We start from the raw sequence: 22,335 nt of genomic DNA, 5'->3' as shown, positions 1-22,335 counted from the left end.
ACGAGAAAGATAAATTCCCAAATGATCCTTTTGTGTCGTTTCAATCTGAACTGACATTCTATCTGTCCATCTCGCCGATCCCTAGTTGGAGATGTGATTGATCTGGGGACCAGGGGACTGGCTTGTCTTCAGGTAGGCCCGATCTTCCCGCATGCATAAATCCTTCTCCATATTGCAGAAAAAAAAAAAAGCTATGAGAATAAAAGAATGGGACGACGTGGTACACAGGCGGGCTATCTTGTATAGGAGAGGCGGAGGAACTCGAGGCATTTCATTTGCTTGGCAGCGGATAGATACATAGGACGGAGGAAAAAGTAATTTATCCGCTGCCACCAGAGCGGCCGGCCGACGTATGAAGTTCATTCCGTCCCTCTGCTCTGTCGTTTTATTCGCGACTCTGTACTTTGAACTTTACTGTGGAAGGTGAACACTAAAATTATATTACATGCGGCACAGACCTGTAGAGGGTAAGAAGTAAAAACAGATGACATTTGAGGATTACGATAAACTGTAGAAATTCTAGGTAATTCAATTTTCTTAAGTTACACTTTTGCAAAGTAGGATACAGTTTAGTACAAGAATATATTTCTTTTATACTGAATAAATGAATATTTATTAACTACCAATGGAGTTTCAGTCGGTGGTAGTTGCAGGGCTCTTCAGCATCTAAAAACTTTTAAGGGGTTAGGTACAGCTTATAACAGTAAAATTTTGAAAAAATTCAACATTTTTTTCCTCCACTACTGTATCTTGTATAATAATAAAAATTAGTATGTGTAAAACACTGTCCTTCTGTTATATGAAAAAAAAAAATATTTTTATGATTTAAAAAAATATATATTTACATTTCTTTTTTCAAAATTCAGTTCACTGTGCAATGATGAAACGTTTCCCACATAACTAGAAAATTATTCAACATTCTGTAATTACATATTTTGTGTGTATTTATGCATGTAATATCTACAATATGGTGCAAAATAACTTCTCTGCCTTTGATAAATTGTCTGATAAAAGATAAATTCCTTTTTAAAAAATGGTCAAATATCTGTATTTTCTTCTAACACAAAATAAAAAAAATAGTGCATTATGCAACGAGCCTATAATGTTAGTAATTAAGACGCGAGTATGTTTGTTTATGAAACGAGCGCAAGCGAGTTTCATAATTTTCATACAAGCGTCTTAATTACCATTATAGGCAAGTTTCATACGACTTTTTATGCTCGACCATATTTCTAACTTGAAATTATTCATAAGTATACATTTTATTCGTATCTGATTGAAGATCGGAAGTGACCTTGTGCATAGCTCGTAAATTGTGAGATGTGCGCAGACGCGAAAGTATCGATTTTTTCCGAGGAACAATAATGTCATTGACCTTGATGTAATCTAGAGAATAACATGAACTAATTCTGATATAACCTGGAAATTGATTTAGAATTGAAAAACGAGATGAATTGAATTTATTTGAATATTATTTACAATTAACGCTAATTATTATAGTAACAGAACATAACCTTCTGCGACAGTATTGGATTTCCAGCCTCCGTGACGTTTCCCTCGTCTTTCGTTTGGATATCCGAGAATAATCGAAAACCTGAACTTTAATGACCTGCATTAAAGGACTGCTACCAGGTGTATAATTACTACATTTCGGCATGGTCGAGCATAAAATATATTATTTACTGTGGAATGTAGATGAAATAGCATGATATTATAAACGTGAGTTTCAGTAATAAAATAAAAGAGAGAGAACATGAAAAAGTTAACAAGTTTATGAGTTGTGATGGAAAAGCTTCATCACTGCACAGTGAACTGCCAAAATTTTTAATTTTGAAAAAAAAAAAATATATATATATATATATATATATATAATTTTTTTAATCATAAAAATTTATTTTTTTTTTCATATAGCAGAAAGACAGTGTATTACACATAGCAATTTTCATTATTGTACAAGATACAGTAATGGAGGAAAATTATGTTGAATATTTCCAAAACGTTTACTGCTGTAAGCTGTACCTAACCCCTTAACATCATGATTGAGAAGTAAGTAATCAAAACGTAACATGTCACACAAGACGAAATTTTCAGGACAGAAAAAACATGCATATTTTCCAATCTATTTGTAATAGAACTATGAATAAAATCTTGTTTAAATCTATGACTGAAGGTAAATCAACCACATATCTAAAAAAAATTCAAAATTATAGAACTTATAACACTAACTTGGACAATTTATGTTTTGATGCGGTTTGGTGGACATTTAACGAATTCATGCAATTGTTGCAATATTATTCTAGCAAGGAAACGAGAATTTCTGCTCATTTTATGTTGCGTTATCTGTCTGAACACTGCATGAACTGTGCTGCCGGTCACATTTTAACTTTTGATGACAGTATTTAAATACTTCTATGACTGGGATTTAAATTCCAGAGTTCTCATTTTCGGACAGTTTTACTGTGACTATTACAATTTTACTACGTCACATTACTTTCGACCAATAAAACGGTACGAAAGGACGTCTTTCAACCAATCATGGCTGCTTATCGCACAATTTTATCGCGTCCCTAGCATTTGTTCCCTTGTTTGCCAGATTTCAAATTGCACTGGTCTGGACGTAAAAAAACATAAAATTGCAAACCACTCCAGTCGATGCACAGCACTTTCAAATATGACTCGCATTGGCATTCAAGAACAAGAATTAATAAAGATCACTGGTCATATATGAAGAGCACCATTCAGAAATCCTGAATAAGTTCAGGGATACACCATGTACATCAACGAGTTCACTTCTTTTACGCACACGTCCCATATAACATCAACTGAACCACCAACCACCAAAACATTCAAATTTGAAAATTGTAATTTCAATAATTGTTTCTTTTAAAATTATTCATGTTTACGTTTTATTTCATCATCGTTAATTAAAACGTTTCTTGTTTATTTCATCATCCCTAATTAAAACTTTTCTAACACTTGTGTATATTATTTAGGTTATGTTTGTTATAGCTTCTGCTATATGATATTATGGATAGTCACGTATCAGAGATCGTTTAATACTACGATTTATTGAAAATCATCTGTCAAGTGACGTTGATTACTGGGATCCGGATGATTGAAGTGGAATGCAAATGTTTTAATAAAAATGAAACTGAATCAACAAAGCCTTCTTGACTAGTAACAGTCCACAGAGTTCAATGAAGATTCCACAGTTGGCACACCTGATAGCATCACATAATCATAATACACCACTGCCATCTAGCATGCATCTAGCGTAATATTTGTAATGTTGAGATGGTACAATAATACATCTGAAGACAGTTGTATCTTCGTAAGTCAATTAATATTTTATTGTATTGGAGTACTTCGTTACTTCTAATCTTTATATACTTTCTTCTAATCGTGTAATAGTCAATTAAATCCCATTCGAGTTTTTATTTTCTCCAGATAAATCAAAACTCTAGTGAGATTACTGTTGATAGAAATATATACTCTCATTTCCAAATTTACGTTTTGATTAGTTGCTCCTCACATATACGTGTAAAAATTGATGGGATAGGTTGCCACTTGGAGAATTCTGATTGCACAGACTTATAGAGAATATTGTCATCTGTCGGAAACCATTCCAAACTGAATTTTGAAGGAGATAGACAATTTACGTTTTCATTAGTTGCTCCTCATAATTTAACAGTATAAAAACTTTCGACTGTTCCATTTCAACTCTTGATTAACGATAAACTAGTGAGCTAAGTTATAATCTGTTTAAATTTAGCGGTGTATGACATTACAATGACAGGGATACATCAGACAACCGCTAGGAAGTTCGACGATCAACATGCTTTTAAAACAAAATAGGTGTAAAGCAAATCGTTGGTTTGTATTGTACTTGTTTTAAAACGATATATTCCCCTTCAACTGAGTTTGACATGCCTGTTCTAAACGATATATTTCAGTTAAAATTACGTCCAAAATCTAAAATTATCATAGGTTATACCACGAGTACTGTTCATTCTGCGATAAATTCACTTGTAGTGGAGTTGCAAATTAATTTATAGATAGTAAATGAGCAAAAGTAGTGGTATTTGTTTAGACCATTTTACGGATATAATTATATATAACACTACTACTTAGCTATTTAAATCACGGGTCATTCAATAATTAGTGACAATATTTGTATGTGGCGCTATCAGCGGTATATGATGCAAGCTGCTGACAATGAGAAAGAAGAGCATCTGATATGTGTTATCTGTGAGTTTGAAGACAATAATCTAATTTTTAAGATATGTGTATTTTTTTTATTTAACCTGGTAGAGATAAGGCCATCAGGCCGTCTCTTCCCCTCTACCAGGGGATTACAACTACAATATTAAGACTACAATTACAATTATAATTACAATTAATATTGAATTTACAAATACAATAAAATCAAAGTACTAAAAGATTAACAGACTAATAAAAGCTAGACAGTTCATTGTAAAAATTAAGAAGAGGGAAAGTTTTTTTTTATTAACTAAGTAAAAATTAAACCTACTCTACGCTTAAGAAAATGCTTAATAAGTTTGCTTTTGAACGCTACTAAATTCCGACAGTCTCTGATGTCACTGGGTAGGGTATTCCACAAGCACGAAAGCGAGATTGTGTATGAAGATGAATACGATGATGTCTTATGTGTTGGTATGGCTAGTATGAGGCTATTTTGCGTGCGTGTGAAGAGGTTATGATATGATGACAGGTAACTGAAACGGGAGGCAAGGTAGGTATGTGTAGTGAGTTTAATTTGTGGACTGTTGTCTGTAGTGCTCTAAAATGTTTATCATATACGAACAAAGATACTTCATTAAAATTCAGATCGCAAGAGCCAAGAATGCTTGACAATGCCATACAGCATTACTGGAAGCTTGTGGTAGAGAGTCTTCACCATATCGTACCGTGGCTAGGTGAGCGCATGCATTTCGTAGCGGGAAGGAAGATGTTCATAAAAAACGTGGAGGTGGCAGACCGCAATCGGCAAGTGAACGCTGTAAGAGCGTTGCTGGAAGAACACCGTTGTTGGTTATAATTTTGACGGAATTCTTCTCACCCCTGTATGCGACTACTCCCTCTACTGAACTGGTAAGGTAATTGAAGGGTTCAGATTCATAGATGGCCAAGCGCCATTTATTAAAAACGAAGAAAGCAAGGGTTAAAGTTAAGTGAATACCATAGTTTAATGAAGACTGACATATAATTTAGTTTGAATGTGTATACTTTATATTACTTGCTGTATGTTTCCATTGAATTATGGTGATAACTTCATTTTAACCCTAGTTTTCTACGGTTTTAGTAAATGATGTTTGGTCCAATATGGTTCTGAACCCTTCAATTAAACTCATTCGAAAAATACAAATCTCTGTAAAATCTAAAACAACTATAATTTTACTCAAAATTAGTGGAATCCCCTCAAAGAACAACCAAAACAGAAAAATATAGTACAACAATGACGTGAAATGTTACATGAAGTTCATTTTTAGTAGCCTAGTTTGCTACTTAAACACTTCGCATAGTAAAAGTTTGTCACGCTAAGATGTTAACATAATAACAGACAGGGATAAATCAAAGGATTTATAAAGAAACTTGATTTTTGGTCTACATCACTTGACAAAACGGGATGTGATGCATTCCACTACATTAAAGAACTCGTAAAATGGAAAAGGAAAAATTAAATTAAATGTGTACGTACCTACCTACTGATAGGATGTTGAAAGCAGGCTTTTTCGCAGAATATAGACCAGTTCTGAATCAAAAGAATACACGAATACCTGAAGCTTGCAAAAAAGCTCTTGAATACTTTATAACATTTGCAATCTGATATTTATGCAAAATAAGCTTCTTATCTATGAATGCCATGAAAACAAAGACGAGAAATATAATTAAACTTGAAAGTAATATCACTATGTGTGTATCGAATACAGAGTTCAGATTTGAGAGATACTTTCTGAAAGACAGCACATTAGTCGCAATAATAAAATTAGCCTACTTTTATACTTTAGTGTAGTAATTAATGAAACTTTTTTCTTATGCTGAATGTTGTTTATGTTTCTGAACAAACAGTAAGTGTGTGTCAAGAAGGCGTTTTTATTCTATTTTGTAAATCATCTCGAGATCTTCCCCATCTATTTACACGAGACTCCCAATTTCGGAACCAATGTTATAGAGTGTCTTTCCAGTGCATCTCTTCAGACTAATGCCATCTGTACGCCAGTCGTAATACTACATCACGCCGCACCATTCTTAGTGAATACTATCGAAAAAACGATAATAAATAACTTATTGGGATGTATTGAGTGTTACTTTATAATGATAGGGAAAAACGGGAGAATTCCGATAAAAATCTAAAAAAATCCGGGCTCTTTCTAGTCTACCATAAATATAACTTCAGTAGTGACAATACAACTGTTAAGATAACAGGAAGCTGATGACAGCGACTCACCTGTCAATGAGTGTCTTCGACTTCCTGAGCAGGATCTCAACATCTTGGCTTTGCGACTCACATGAGGATGTCTTGTCCAGAATGCTTCCATGGAGATTCACCTGAAATGACAACCAATTTCTTCACTATAGTGTTACATTTTTATTCCTGAAATACAAATTTGTAGTTTATAAATTTCTGTCGTCGTCCTCCTCCTCCTATCATCATCATCATCATCATCATCATCATCATCATCATCATCATCATCATCATCATCATCATCATCATGTCGTTCTCGATATGCCAGCGTTTGTCATGCCGATCGTTGGATTCGACCTTCTCCTCATCAAACCCGCCCGGGAACGATGGATTTTAAAATTCAATGAAATCCTTAGCATTATTTCCTTCATCAGAGAGTAAAGTTGTGGATCTCATGTCATAGATTTATGGCATGTAAAAGAGGTCTCTCCATGGTACAGGCCTCCATAAAAATTAGTCGGCAAGTTCCCGTCCAAGTTGCATTTAGCGCTGAATAACTTCTACAGTTTAAAATGTTATTAAACAGAATACTATACTATTATCACTATTATGATCATCAGCGTCACGAATTACACTTTCGTAGACATTTTTCGCTCTAATCCAGTAAAACAAAATAAAGTTGTTATTACAAGAAATGCAGACTCAGCTGATTAGCGTGAGGTTAAGGTTTCCTCTTTTAGAGACATTTCTACCCTCAAGAAAATACCGCCAGATACTCACTTCTGTTGGAGTCTGGGTGGGATCAGAGTGTACTATAATGCGGCCGAAAGGATCAAAACAATTAATAAAATCCATAATTTCATCGAGACTCGAACCTGCAAATTTCCGGCTTGCAGCACAACGTCTTAACCGCGAAGATACTGTAGGGAGCGGTCTAGTAGTTGATCCTTGATGTGGTGATGGCGTGCAGGGAGAAGACGACATTTTGTTTCAGCTGCAAATGGAGGCGAATGCTGCTATTGGCTAAAGTTAAGAGCACTGTTACTTCCTAACAACCTCTAAGAAAACATTCGATATTTGGAACAGTTTGATTTATTGTTGAAATTAGCTACTAATGATGTATTTTTATACCATGCTGTATAACATATACTGCACGTCTAATTCGAGTGCCCATTCTTTTTGACAGAAAATTCGGAAATAATATTTTCAGGTCGAACAGTAGCAATAACTTCTGCGATTGTGTTTCCCCGTTGAAGGCCACGGCTCCACAGTCTAGCCACGGATCTCTCATTGGCTTGTAACAGTATCTAGTCCAGTAGTTTTTAAATGTAATCTGTAATTTTCATCTCTGATTTTCCGTCTGCAATCTATTGAAATTTTAGGTATTCTGTGCCTGAAGCAGTGAAGAATTACTTTCACATTTTCCTATTTTGTAAATTACCACATATACTGGGAGATCTAGCGGAAAGTGATTTGGGTAAACAAACGCGGGGTAGTAATATCATAATGAAATATACAGAGTGGTTTAGGAGGAAAGGAGTATACTTTGAGGTTTGACAGAATGGGTGGTTATAACGCAAGAACATTATATAAACATACTGTATGTACAATCCGGAACGGTTTTGGGGGGGGGGAAAATGGAAAATATGAGGAACGGGATCAATGCAGGTGAAAGTAAATTAAGAGATTTTTACCTTTATGTTGTGTTTAACTGTCCATTTCTCTTTACATAACGTGTTAAAAAATTCCACCGTCAACCTCAATGTAATTTACAGCTCGTGTAGACATATGCCACGTTGTTAACTGAGCTGGATCGGACATTCCTTAATGGCATCATAAGCATTTAAAACGCGGTCGAACAAATGCCCCTTTGTTGCTACTTTGGGCTTGTATGTTGCACTCTTTAACCAACCCCACAAGCAATAATGTAATGCTTTAAGGTCGGGTGACTTCGATGGGCAATATATTTTACCACCGCTACCGATTCAAAGCCCAGGATAAGTTTAATTGAAGTACTAGATCACTGACCGGTTGGAATGTGCAGAGGCCCCACCTTGTTGAAACTGCATACCAGCCCATGTTGCCTAAGGAATATCCTCCAAGTATTCTGGTAATACATCCGTACATGCAATGGGCCAATATGACAAAGGTAATGGTACAACCTAATGTCGTTTTGGTTGTGTCTGCTTCAATGTCAGCAATTATGCGGAGGAAGAAAAGGAGACTCGTGCCTGTTATTTTCAAATAGCTGTTTCTCGGAAACTTTCAGAATAAGATACATGTTTATAAATACAATTTTTCCTTTAGAATCGCCCAGACTATCATCTCTGAATATATGACCCTCTCCTCCTGAATCTCTCTGTATAGCATAACAGAAATCTGTGGAGTGAAAACAGACGCTTGTTCGTTTTAAAATGGCGTTTTGCGATCTCACTTCCCGATGGGAAATTGACGATCTACATTTCAGACGGCTTCGTAATCTTTCTTCTCAAGTCCAAAATTTTGTGACGTATCTGTAGGCCTATTGTCATTCATTTCATTCATTCTCGTAGCAAAATTTGCTTGTATTCATTCATTTTCTCGTAAATAAGTGTGATTTCTAATACCTGTGGAATAACCTGATTTATCTTATAACAAAAATACATATCCAACTGTTTCAGGACCAATCAATGTTGTAACTGTCAAAATGCTTTAAACCTCTTGCATAAACTTGGTTAATTTTTACGCAAATAGAAATAGACCAGAGTTGGACAAGACATAGAGTCCCACAAGAGAATAGAAACAACCAAATTATTCTGTCGCAGACAGAACACAATTGGAACTGTCTGCTAACCTAAGCATGGCTGTTTCGAAGTAGAACCCTGTCCGTTTCTTGACATAAAGCTCTGGTAATGTATAAGGAAGGTTACCACTCCACTGCACTAGCATGTCACTTGAATACAATAACGTGGTCACTCTGTTAACAGACGTCACATAACCTTCCACTGAAAACAAATTCCTAGACGTTTTCTGCTCACAAATATACGTGTACTGTAATGGAACCACTTTACGACTGTCGTTTGCAGACGAGAATGTATTGGCTTGGCTCGTCTTTTTGAGGCTGGACTTTAAATTAGTCCGTTGTTCGCCTATACGATTATTATCTAAGTCTGATAGGTGGCGTGAGTAGCTCTCATGAATCCGATGCTGATAGATGAGTCACCCGCAGACGAGTAGATGATAAGCCTCAGGAGCCCACACTGCCTCTTTTCACTTCAACCGTTAGCCTCTCTGTTGATTGTAATATAAAGAATGGAATTATCGACTTTTTGCGGTGACCATTTTATTAAGGGGAGAAAGCAGGAAGCTTTCACTAGGGCCATCCAGAGGTGCAATTAGATCAACATGATATATGACAAAATCAGATTAATATTTATTAATTAAAACTCGTGTAATTCTAGATAATACAAGGCCCCGAAGCAAGATGTGTACCGCACACAATGCGCATACTAACGATCTATAAAATCACCGAGAGTTGCTTAATGAAAAATTCATTGTGGATAACAATTAAATTTAAACAAATTTCCTGATACAACTCTCTATATAAACACGTAGTTTAACTTAACAATAAATGGTAATATTCAACATTATAGAAATTCGCATGAGAATTATAAAACCAATCGCAGTAAGTTAAGTTACAATAATCCCTAAGGGCGCTAACATAAATTGTATACATTTTAAACAGATATTGTCGGCCCGACATAATTAAAATCAAATTACGTAGTGGATATAAGAGGGACATTAAAGTTACTGTATATCAATTCACATTTTTGGAAAGGTTAATTTGATGCAGTTATGTAAAAGAGAACCAACCCACAAAATCATGACTTTTAGGTAATGTTACCGAGAAGTAGGGGAAGGATCATTACACATAATAAAAAAATGACACAACCCATTTTCTGATACAGCTGCAGAAAAAAATTTTGGTAAATGAATTTTGAAAGACAATAAAAACTTTGACTTAAATCTCAGTTCCTACTTTCTGCGGGTTGTATTCCTTCTGCATAACTACATCCAATTCTTCTTCTTATTATTTGGTATAACCAGCGAATATGGATTATAAAGAATGGACACTGAGCGAATTTTCCTGTGTTTTGTTTCTCTGTGCGCCAGCGTTTAGTTCCACTTTCAAGCCCTAGAGGTTAGTATAATCGAGCATACGCTAAGATAATAATTGAGTATAGAGTTGAGAAACAGGATCCAAACATCGCCTACCTTATTGCATAATCCAGTAACGCTTTGCTGCAAATAAATTCAAGTTAACAGCTTTTCCTTATTTCTCAGTAACAAACTAGTTGTAGTCATAATATTTTACATTTCAGATATAATAAATTATATTATAAAATAATATAACACATTATAAAATTAAGTATCGAATTCGTGTAATATCTGTATAAAATATAATATAGGTATATGGTTTTACTTCTCGTAAGAGTTTTGTTTTTCCATTTTCAGCGCTATCAAATCATTACGTTACATATTTTAATTGTTGTTGAGATCAACGTCTCAAATCTCATTATAAAGGAACTCTAGAGTCTAGACATTACAGTTAATAACGGATTTATTATTTTATGGATCCAGTTTATTTTATTTGAGTACATAATGTGCCTAGATGTATTAATCGTATGTGTTATATTTCCGCTGTGTCGACTGCTAGCTGGTGTGATGTCAGCGCCAACTCTAGGGAGAAAGCAGAATCTCACGCTTTAGCTGGCTTGAAGGTCATTGAAATCAGTCCGGCTACATCAAAGGTACCGGACACGAAGTGTCCATTCTTTACAATCCCTATTCGCTGATATTACAGCCCAAGTGGGCCTTAACCTCCGCTATGGCTTCCTTCCATCCTTCTCTATCCATCGCCAACTCCCTCCAATTCCTTATTCCTAATCTATTCACATACACAGTTCCACCATCTTGTTCTCGGTCTTCCTCTTAATCTGGTTCCATCTGAGTAGTTATTGAAGACAATCTTCACTTTCCTTGTTGTTTCCATCCTTATGACGTGTCCCAACCATCTCAATCTTTGACATCTTATGTGCGTCTCCAAATCCGATTCCTTATACAGTTCATATATCTCATTATTATATCTGGCTCTCCATCCATCCACTGTTTCAAGTGCTCCGAAAATCCTTCTTAAGATTTTCCTCTCAAATATTGCTAGTTGTTTGCATGTATTTTTATTTAGGACTCATGTTTCTGTACCATATATTATAATGGGTCTTATTAGGGTTTTATAAATCTTGATTTTGATTTCTCTAGATATTATTTTATTTTTAACAATTGGTAAAAGTGAATAATATGCCCTGTTAGCCAGATTTATTCTTCTTTGTACCTCGTTCCTTAGGTCATTATTTACTGTCAAAATTGATCCGAGATATGTAAATTCTTTCAACTTTTCAAACTTGTATGTTCCCATTTTAACTTCATTCACTTGATCATTTTGTCTTTTGGTCACTGACATAAATTTAGATTTATTTGTATTTATTTTAAATCCCAGCTTCTGAGTTTTGTAATCCAACGCTATCAAGGCGTCTTCAACGTCTTGAATCCTTCTTCCGGTGATGACCACATCATCCGCATAGCCTAAAATCTGTTGTGTCTTATTAAAAATGGTTCCATTAATTTGCACTTCTGATTTTATTATTGCAATGTGTAGGGCTATATTAAACAAGAGAGGGGCCAGCCCATCTCCTTGCTTGGTTCCTTTCTCCAATTTAAAATTTTCAGTTGTGACCTTTCCTAATTTCACTGATGCCTTTGGTTCAAATGACACATTTCTGCATACATTTATCAGTTTCTTTGGAAAACCGAGTTGATGCATGTGTCCCCATATTGTTTTAATTATTAGATTATCATATGCAGATTCAAAATCTAAAAATAGGCAGTGTAAATCGATGTTCTGTTTCCAGCATTTTTCTGTCTCTTGTCTCATTATGAATAGCTGGTCCACCGTCGATCTTCCCGGTCTGAATCCGCACTGATAGTCCCCTACTATTCCTTCCATAAATATATCCAATTACAACCTATAAAACCAACCTAAGAACCTGCGTTGGTACTACCATCAAAATTGCAAACTAATATTCAAAGCGTTTAAGTGTTCGAAAATATCAGCAAGGAAGGTCAATCTAAGAAGCCAAGGAGAACTGGAAAATAGGTTTGCATATTCCGATTTCTCGTCTTGTACGTACCTGTATGTTAGACGTTCTGCTCTTAACTATAAAACATTTTTCAACACATGACCTCACGAAAACCATCTTACTTCCGTGTAATAAAAAACCCTTATCTTCACAAATTTTGTTGAAAATACTAGTTTGCAACGCTCTTCCTTTGATGGAATTTACCATTTTGTATAGAGTTATTACAGCAGCGCGACGGTGGTGATAACTTGAAGTACTAGAAATGATGTTTACTTAATATTTCGTGTGATTGTTACATCATATAATTCAATTTGGTCGTTCTTTGGGTGGTATCCACTGATTTTGAGTAAAATTGTCGTTATTTTCGATTTTACACGGATATATATTTTTCGAATGGGGTTTAATGAGGGAGATGTCGCAAAAGAAAGTCTTGCCCAAAAATGGGTCGCGCATTAACAAATTTGGGAAACACTGTGTTAATGAATACTGGGTGTTCATTTCAAAGTGTGTCATGAAGTCACTGTTGTGAGTCAGCGATTTGAAGCGCGTTTCAGCTTTTATGTCAGAGAAGTTGCCTATTAATCAACGCGTTCAATCTGTATTTGAGAACGTGCATGGTATAACTTGAACGTCGTAGCAACAGATGGCGGTCTGTAAAGTCTGTGTGCTACCATAACCTCTTTCGAACTGTGTTTTGCACGGGAAAGTCGTACCCAGGTATTTGTTATCATCGGTTGCGTACGGAAACATTCCACAATACAAATCAAATGCTGCGTGTCCATGTTGATCGTCGAAGTTAATGTCAACAAATACGTAAGTAATCGTCTTAACCCTCTCCCCATATCCCGACAGTAAGAAATAAACTCACCTCAGTACGTGTTTCTGAACAGTTCACATTCCTGCCACTATAGGCGTTACCGTACGTATCGGTACGTACTCTTCAGAATGAACGCCGTACTTGCTAGGCAACTTCTCTGGCACATAGGTAATAGGAAGTGTAGGAACTGTAGGAAGATTTAATTCTCTAGGCTCAAAGACTAGCCACATGACGGCATACAGCGAGTCATGACACACTTTGAATTGAACACGCAGTAGTATTGATATTACGTCACATAATGTAAGCATTCATATCACTAACGTAATTCCTCCTGCCGTTTCATCTCGCGGTGTTCATCTCACGAAAAACAAATAAGTTGTTTTAGATCGTAGAAAATATGTTTTGAGAAAGTTTGTGTCATCTTCGTGACGCTATTTATTAACACTAGAATTTGACATTTTCACTTTCAACTTGTGAGGAGTTTAGTAACAATTAGGTAATTACACGAACTACAGCTGGAAACCCTCGGACACGTGCATAATTAAACTTGGCGCATAATTTGGTTCAGGAATCTTGTGGTGTTGTGACGATGTCTTTGTGTGCTCTCGTGCAGGTCTCCCGTTGGAATGGCTGGAATGGGGCAGCTCTTGGACCAGCGCGGCGGGGCGAGATCCTGCGGCCGGCGCTCTCCAGTTTAATAAAGGCGCGCACTCTGATGGTCTGCGACACCTGCAGGGCTACTGAATGTAATTTCAGAAATGTCTAGGCTCGTAGCTATTGCTTCTTCTAGAACCGACAGACTTTCACCAAATGTATCGTGCAATCTTTCGAGTTCGTATATCCAAACGGAAGGAAAAAGTAGATCGTCGAAGGCAGTGAAAGAATGTTTGGTTCATTATTGGAGGACAGGAGCTTATGCTAGGTGAACTGGCTGCTACACGACTATACGAAGAGAACATGGAGCAGAAAATGGCTTATCTTTAAAAATAAATGTTTAATTATTCAATATAATCACCTTTTCAGGGATCTACACTCAGGTGAAATTTTCAATTTTATTAACCGTTTGAAATAGATCTTTGAAATTTCGTACATACATAAGGCCTCTGTACGAAGAAAGCTTTTACGTAATAGAAAAAGGAGCATTTTCTACGGATCTTTGGAAAAAGAACTAAGGAAGAGACTAGTGAAGTGCTTTGTGTGGAGTGTGGCATTGCATGGAGCATAAAAATTGACATTACAACAAAGGGAAGAGAAGAGACTAAAAGCATTTGAAATGCGGATATGGAGAAGAATGGAGTGTGTGAAATGGACAGACAGAATAAAAAATGAAACTGTGTTGGAAAGAGTGGTTGAAGAAAGAATGTTGCTGAAACTGATCAAGAAGAGAAAAAGAAATTTGGTTGGATCACGGGCTGAGAAGAAACTGCCTCCTGAAGGATGCACTGGAAGGAATGGTGAACGGAAGAAGAGTTCGGAGCAGAAGAAGATATGAGATGATAGACGACATTCTATGGATCATATGCGGAGACTAAGAGAAAGGCAGAAAATAGGAAATATTTGAGAATGCTGGATTTTTAGTGGAAAATCTGGCATTGGGCAGAACATTGTGTGTATATACGTACAACATTTAATCTATTTTGGTTAAAAATTGTACAGATTATTAAAATATTTGTAAACTTAAATTGTATCTTGAAAAATCACTACTCTTACAAATTTCAAAATTTTTGCATGAAATTTGCTTCACATAGGCCCACCTCTCGAACTCTCCGAAGTATAACCTTGTTATTTATGTTGTTCATATTATTCTTCAAGTACTAAAAAAAAAAGTTATTTTATATACTCAAATACAGGGTGTAGCAGAGAAACGAGAAATTTTGTAAACAATATTCAAACCCTGGGAACGTGGAATACTTGTGAAATAGATGTGAACTCATTTAGAACCTTTTGCCATTAAGATTCATAGAATAGTGGAATGGGGCGCAAAGTACTGTTGCCGTGAAAGCATTTAATAAGAACGGCGAAAGTCTAACGGCACCACATAGAAAATTTCAGCGTCATCAATAGTTAAGATGCCATGAACGTGTCTCGTTCGTAATTTCAAGAAACCCGCTCAGTTAAGAAGAAGAAGAAGAAGAAGAAGAAGAAGAAGAAGAAGAAGAAGAAAAAGAAGTCACCTGGTCCTGTACGAACTTTTCGTATGTACCAGAGAATATCCAAGCCATCACTGGAAGCCCTGGTCACTCAGCTTATTATTCTGAGCGCCTCATATCCTAGCTTCTCGGTTAATTTGGTCGACCTTAGGTTACTCTTTATATACGTCACTATTTTCTCTAATATAAAATCCAGCTGTAAATCGGTCCATTATCGCCTTCTCAACTTCGGTTCAATACCCGCTATATTCTGTAATTTAATTTATTTATTTATTTAATCTGACAGGATTAAGGCCGTAAGGCCTTCTCTTCCATCCTACCAGATAGCACATATAAATACAAAAAAAGAAATACAAACACTGATGGAAATAATACATATTAAATTAAAGCCCTATAGAGGGTCAACAGAGTCAAAAGAATACTATAGAGCTCTCATCGAGCTAATACAAGAAAAAAGAAAGAAAACAGAGATAGCAATGATGATAGTGATAACTGATTACTGATAATAATAATAATAATAATAATAATAATAATAATAATAATAATAATAATAATAATAATAATAAATACATTACATATTAATTGTCAATTTTACAATAGCATAGTTACAATATTTACTATATATCATGGGTTAAGCCGAAGTTGTGCAACCTGATAGGTGTTCAACAAGCAATTCCATGAACTAGAATGTGATTTTTAAATTTAAATTTGAATTTTGATATTGTCCGACAGTCTCTGACATGGTCAGGGAGAGAATTCCAGAGGCGTGGAATAGATATGCTGAAAGATGATGAGTAGAAGGATGTTCTGTGCAGAGGAATAGAGAGAAGGTACATGTTCCGGGTTCGTGAAAGGTATACAAAACGAAATGCTAGGTAAGAGGGTGTGGAGGTGTGGATGATTTTAAATTGTAATAAGAGAGAGTTGAAGAATCTTCTTTCTTTAAGTGGACTCCAAGACAACAATTCTAGTGACGGTGTTACATGATCGAATTTTCTAATGTTACAAACGAAACGAACGCAGATATTGTGAACACGCTGTAGTCTATGGGCAAGATCAATTAAATGCCATCGATCTGGCCCGGGATCGAACCCGCAACTTTGGGCATAGAAGGCCAGCGCTATACCAACTCGCCAACCAGGTCGACGGCAAGATCAGTATTTAGATTTGTGAATAGAGAATCGCAATAATCGAAGTGGGGCATCACTAAAGAACAGTCACGAAGCTTAATACTTACTAAATATGCAAACATAGACAGTTGAAATATGCATCCATAGATAGTTGCTCACTGCCAGGATCGCTACTATCGCCTCATCACAGACTCTTTCCCTAGCAGACAATAAATGTATTGTATTTTCGATATCGTGTTCTTTTGAAAAAATTAAAACCTTCCTTCCACTATTGAAATATGAATTACATAAGGTTTATATATTATTTTCATAAAATATATATTATATTCTATAAACTCACCTTCCTGGATCTTTCGGAAGAAGGATAACTCTAACCTATTTTTCTTGCAATTTATAGTGCTACAAACGTCTCCTTGTCCCTTATTAATATTCAAATTATTGTATTTTAGCCATTTACAGTTATTACAATCGATAACGAACATTTCACAATTCACATAGCTTTTCACAAAAATGCGAAATACGGCACAGTCAATGCTTTTTCGATCTAGACCAGGCCGTAATGTTTGTTCGGGTTTTCTATTTCAGTGTATGGAGCTCAGTAAAATATTATATTATAACTTTACTGCTTATCATTGCTAAGCTTTATTTTGTGTAATTTGTCCATAAGTTCCGTTTACTTCTTGTTGCATAATATGTTGCAGAAATAATTACAAAACTGTGTTATTTTAATGTGAAGAGAATTTTGCATGTTAACATAATCTGTTCGCGTCAACATTTCAAGTTTAGAATGGAAGCTATTTTGAGGTTCAATAAAAACGAATTTATATTGTGATTTTAATTTAGCACATCTACCTTCCTTAATTGTAGACAGAAAATTGACCAAAACACTCCTATGAATTTAGTGTACTTACGATTGTGTTACTTCGTCTCTTAGGTAGTAGATAAATACAATAATTCAGTACACAATTGTAGAATTAAAATACAGAGGAAATGAATGTCCGGGGTATCATACATGATATTATGCTTAATTATAATGCATAATTGCGAATTTAGGAATATAAGTTAAATATAGTGAACATAACCTATAATTTTCATGTGAGTGGTAATGCATTGGAGATCACTAAAATTAGACAGAAAGGGGCAACTGGTACAGTAAACATAACCTATAATTTCAACATATCTAAATATCCGTGCGGTGCAACTGAAAATTATTGAATCGTGCATAAATGAATGTACAAGAATTTGGCAATATTTAATCGAAATAAAGGCAGGCATTACACATACGAACAACGTAATTTTCATATCAAAAATAATATTACACCTTAACTTGCAAGGAATTATATCTGAAGTGTCTCCTAATCATTGTTTTAAATTTTATTACAACCATTACACTACATATTAGAGAAATATATGTTACTCTTTATGCATTCCAATTAATTTATATGGTTGAAACGCCGCCCTTCGTGATCGGGTTAAGCGAGTCACATGGTCTGCCTTACGGCCTGTATTAGATCACGATGGCAGTGACACAGTCTATTGTTCCTAGAACTCATAGCGCTCCAACCGGCTAGCAACTATCGCGAGATATGCAAAAAATCATCCCAAGCCTCGTGACTGTATATAGGCCTAGTAGAATGTGACTGAAGTAAGAGATATGGTAGACAAAACGGCAGTTAAGAATTCTTTTTCCGCTATGATTATTTCATTCCCATATAAATGGCGTATCACTCAGAAAAGCTGCCTTTGGTTTTCAATAGTTTTGTACAAAGTACTGTATAAGTATCCATTCTTTAATACTGAATAAATTATTTCTGCTCCTGTTTTCCATTGCATTAGCATACTAGAGGGGAAGTTTATGTTATCCGGTACTGAAAGATGTTTTACTAACACGGGAAATGAAGTTTTGCATAGTAACAAACTCAGAATCTTTGTTGTGCTAATAGACGTAGTTAAGTGTCCCTACGAAGTATTAAATGAATTCAGGTCGTCTTCGCAGAGAAGGTTTCCACGGCGACGGGAACAGAGATAATAAAATATTCTCCCCATATGCGGGTAAGTGTATTTTTACGATGCTGCCTACATATTCTTGTCTTTCCAATCCAATTCCAGTTATACTAAATCTGCACTCTAAATGCGAACTCCTCGCAAAGTACTCAATTATACGCAGTAAATTATCTTCACTCAACACATAACGATGTCTATAAAGTTCCCACAATTTCTGAAGCTTTATGTTCAAGTTGTTAAACTACAAGCACAGGAGTGCTTACTTTCTGATACTAATTTTCATATTGCAGAAATAATTTTCTGTGTTATTAGTTAACTATCCTACAGAAAAATTCGGTATTTATATGTGCATAAATTAATCACATTCGTACACAGACAAGACGTGGACTGTAATCGCAGTTTAGGCGCACAGCCCCGTTTCCCCCCTCAGTTTACCACTTATTTGTAGCGTTCATCTTAACATTCCTGCTAGTCGCGTCTGTAGCTTAATCTCTATCACGTTGGTCTTCGTTACAGGCAGCCGGGGTCGATCCACGTCCAGCATAAAGGGGAAACGAAAAGGATAGAAAATATACCCGCGCCCGTGTTCTTTTCGCTTACATCGCTTCAGAAACAAACATATAGTAACACAAAAAGAAAAATGTTATTCAATCATATAATTTATTTTAATGTAAATTTATAACTATATAATATCTTGGAGGAACAGTAACAAATATAAATGACACTCAGGAGGAAATTAAAAGCAGAATAAATATGGAAAATGCCTGTTATTATTAGGTTGAGAAACTTTTGTCACCTAGTCTGCACCCAAAAAATCTGAAAGTTAGAATTTATAAAACAGTTATATTACCGGTTGCTCTGTATGGTTGTGAAACTTTGACTCTCACTTTGAGAGAGGAACAGAGATTAAGAGTGTTTGAGAATAAGGTTCTTAGGAAATATTTGGAGCTAAGAGGGATGAAGTTACAGAAAAATGGAGAAAGTTACACAACTCAGAACTGCACGCATTGTATGTTTCACCTGACATAAATAGAACACTAATTCCAGACATTTGAAGGATACACGGGAATAACGATCAAGGTCCATTTGAGAAAGTTTCGAGAAAAACTAATTTTAAAGTTTAAGCACTTAATACTTTGTTATGTGCGTATTTAATAGAAATTGGCGTAGTGGAATGTCAAGAACAATGATTTTTATTACTAGCTAGACCACATGATATTACTTCCTTTCCACTATAAGATAGCATTATTAACTCAATTTCGATTTTTGATGGACCTTGATCGTTTTTCCCGTGTGCCCTTCATTTGAGATGGGCAGGGCATGTAGCAGATATGGGCTAATCCAGAAATGCATAGAGTATTAGTTTGGAGGCAGGAGGGAGAAAAACCTTTGGGGAGGCCGAGACGTAGATGGAAGGGAAATAAATAAATAAATAAATAAATAAATAAATAAATAAATAAATAAATAAATAAATAAATAAATAAATAAATAAATAAATAAATAAATAAATAAATAAATAAACGAATAAATGAATAAATAAATAAATAACAAATAAATAAATAAATAAGTAAATAAATAAATAAACAAATTTAAAAATGGATTCGATAGAGGAGAGATATGATGATAGAGACTGGATTAATCTTGTACAGGATAGGAACCGACGGTGGGCTTATGTAAGGGCGGCAGTGAACATCCGGGTTCCTTAAAAGCCATAAGTAGGGAAGTACAAATTTAATCACGATTTAGTCGGGGATCGAAAGGGAGTCATGCAAGATAGAAAAGGAGCGCGCTAGCTCTGAGCCACAGATTCGTGTGACTTATTGCGGCACTAGTAAAACGTAGAATGAGAAATTATGTCACTTAATTTATTATTGTGTAGAAGTCTCAAAACGGACTGTTAAAAATTTTTAATGCCTTGCAACTTGCGTTAACACTCGTGTAAAATGAAATTAAAACTGAAGTCGATAACGTGACACAACCCGTGAAGACTGGAAACTACTGCTCTTGACTTGAGATACGGCGAAGTTGTGTCAAATTGCTGAAGGAGGACAGATGAATCGAAACACGTCCTAAGGCTGGGTTTACGTAATAATGTTATACTTAAGTTAGGTCGTAAATCAACCAAACAACTACAGCTTCTGGAGAATGGCCAACTAACTTTTATTACCATATGGTTGTGCACCGTGCTTTAAGGGCTAATGTCCGTAATAACAACTTGTTGTAACAGCAGCTTAATGTATTTCTGTGAAGATAATGATAAAGGATGGAGGCTACGTCGAGTCTGATAAGCCTTCCACATTTCTTAAGCAAATCTACCACAGTGGCAGTAATTTACCAAGGAATCCAAACTCTTCTGCGCATGAGTTATCTCGCGATCTGCCTTAGTCAATTGCTAAGCACTAAAGTACAGTTGGTTGTGACTAATTTCAGTATGATGTTCCTAGTGACTATAAAGTTTAGATATTAGATTATATAAAATAACACAGGATAATAATAATAATAATAATAATAATAATAATAATAATAATAATAATAATAATAATAATCCGTGGCGCTACAGCCCGTGAAGGGCCTAGACCGACCAGCCGGCTGCTGGCCTCACGCCCACATGCCGAAGCAGAGGTGGACGATCATCCAAGCAGAATGGAGGTATCGTGTGGTCAGCACGATGATCCCCCCAGCCGTTATAGCTGGTATTCGCAACCGGATTTCGCTACCTATCGTAGCTCCCCAAGTGGATCACGATGCTGGGTAGGCACCGGTCCCATACACTGGCCGAAATTTCATGAGAAAATTTCTTCCCCCATGAGGAATCGAGCCAGCGCGCATTCCGTAACGCGAGTCCTAGGCGGGATGCCTTAGACCGCGACGCCACGGCGCGGGACAATAACACAGGATATGACTTGAAAAATGCAATTTATTGGCATGTTATAATCTTTTGAAATGATATATTCCAAGTAATCCCATCGATATCTTATTGTTTGTTGCAATCTTACTTAAATGGCTTCGTCAACAAGCAAAATTTTCAATTTCGGAGTGACAAATCCTATGGCACTGAATGAACGGCAAATACAGAACGAAAAAGTGACTGTGGATGTACAGTTCGATTCAACGTTATTGGTCCCTGTCCTTGGTTGTTTGGCTAGTGAGAGAGCTGCGTGTTGCATTATAAGAAAGAAATTTAATGAAAAATGATGTGCATAGGAGAGAAAGAAGGAAGAAGAATGAAAATAATATCTATGCTTGTACTGTTCTCCAACCAGGAGATAAACCGTGAAAGGAATGTGCTTACTATTGCGTCTTCTATTGGAGCGAAGTAGATAGATAATATTAGAGTTATAACGTCAGTTTAAAAATCATGCGCTCTCCTGCATATGTTATTTCCTGTATGGAGGGATTAAAAGACCAGGGGTGCTATTCATAGACATTTCGCAGCACGCGCTACGAGCGTACTAAGCTAGCCCCGGCTATCCACTGGTTACTTGTACAGAATTCAAAACATATATCGCTAACACTGGTTTATGAATACGAAAAACGCTGATCATCCACCGGAAACCCGCGCTAAAAATATCTATGAATACGGCCCCAGGAGATTAACAGTGATCTAATTTTGTAAATAGGATAGTATAAA

General features: G+C 35.8%; 1 long non-coding RNA gene across 1 annotated transcript in view; it reads right to left on the bottom strand.

Annotated features, from left to right (window-relative positions):
- The window catches only part of LOC138697158 (uncharacterized), a 65,709-nt gene that overhangs the window by 26,341 nt on the left and 17,033 nt on the right, over nucleotides 1-22,335 (bottom strand). Inside the window, exon 2 of the long non-coding RNA XR_011331544.1 lies at nucleotides 6,470-6,570. This is a non-coding gene — a long non-coding RNA (uncharacterized lncRNA). The remainder of the gene's footprint in view (nucleotides 1-6,469; nucleotides 6,571-22,335) is intronic.

This window comes from Periplaneta americana, chromosome 3 (genome assembly GCF_040183065.1).
Source record: "Periplaneta americana isolate PAMFEO1 chromosome 3, P.americana_PAMFEO1_priV1, whole genome shotgun sequence".
Lineage (NCBI taxonomy): Eukaryota > Metazoa > Arthropoda > Insecta > Blattodea > Blattidae > Periplaneta > Periplaneta americana.
This window is presented reverse-complemented; position numbering and strand designations above follow the sequence as displayed.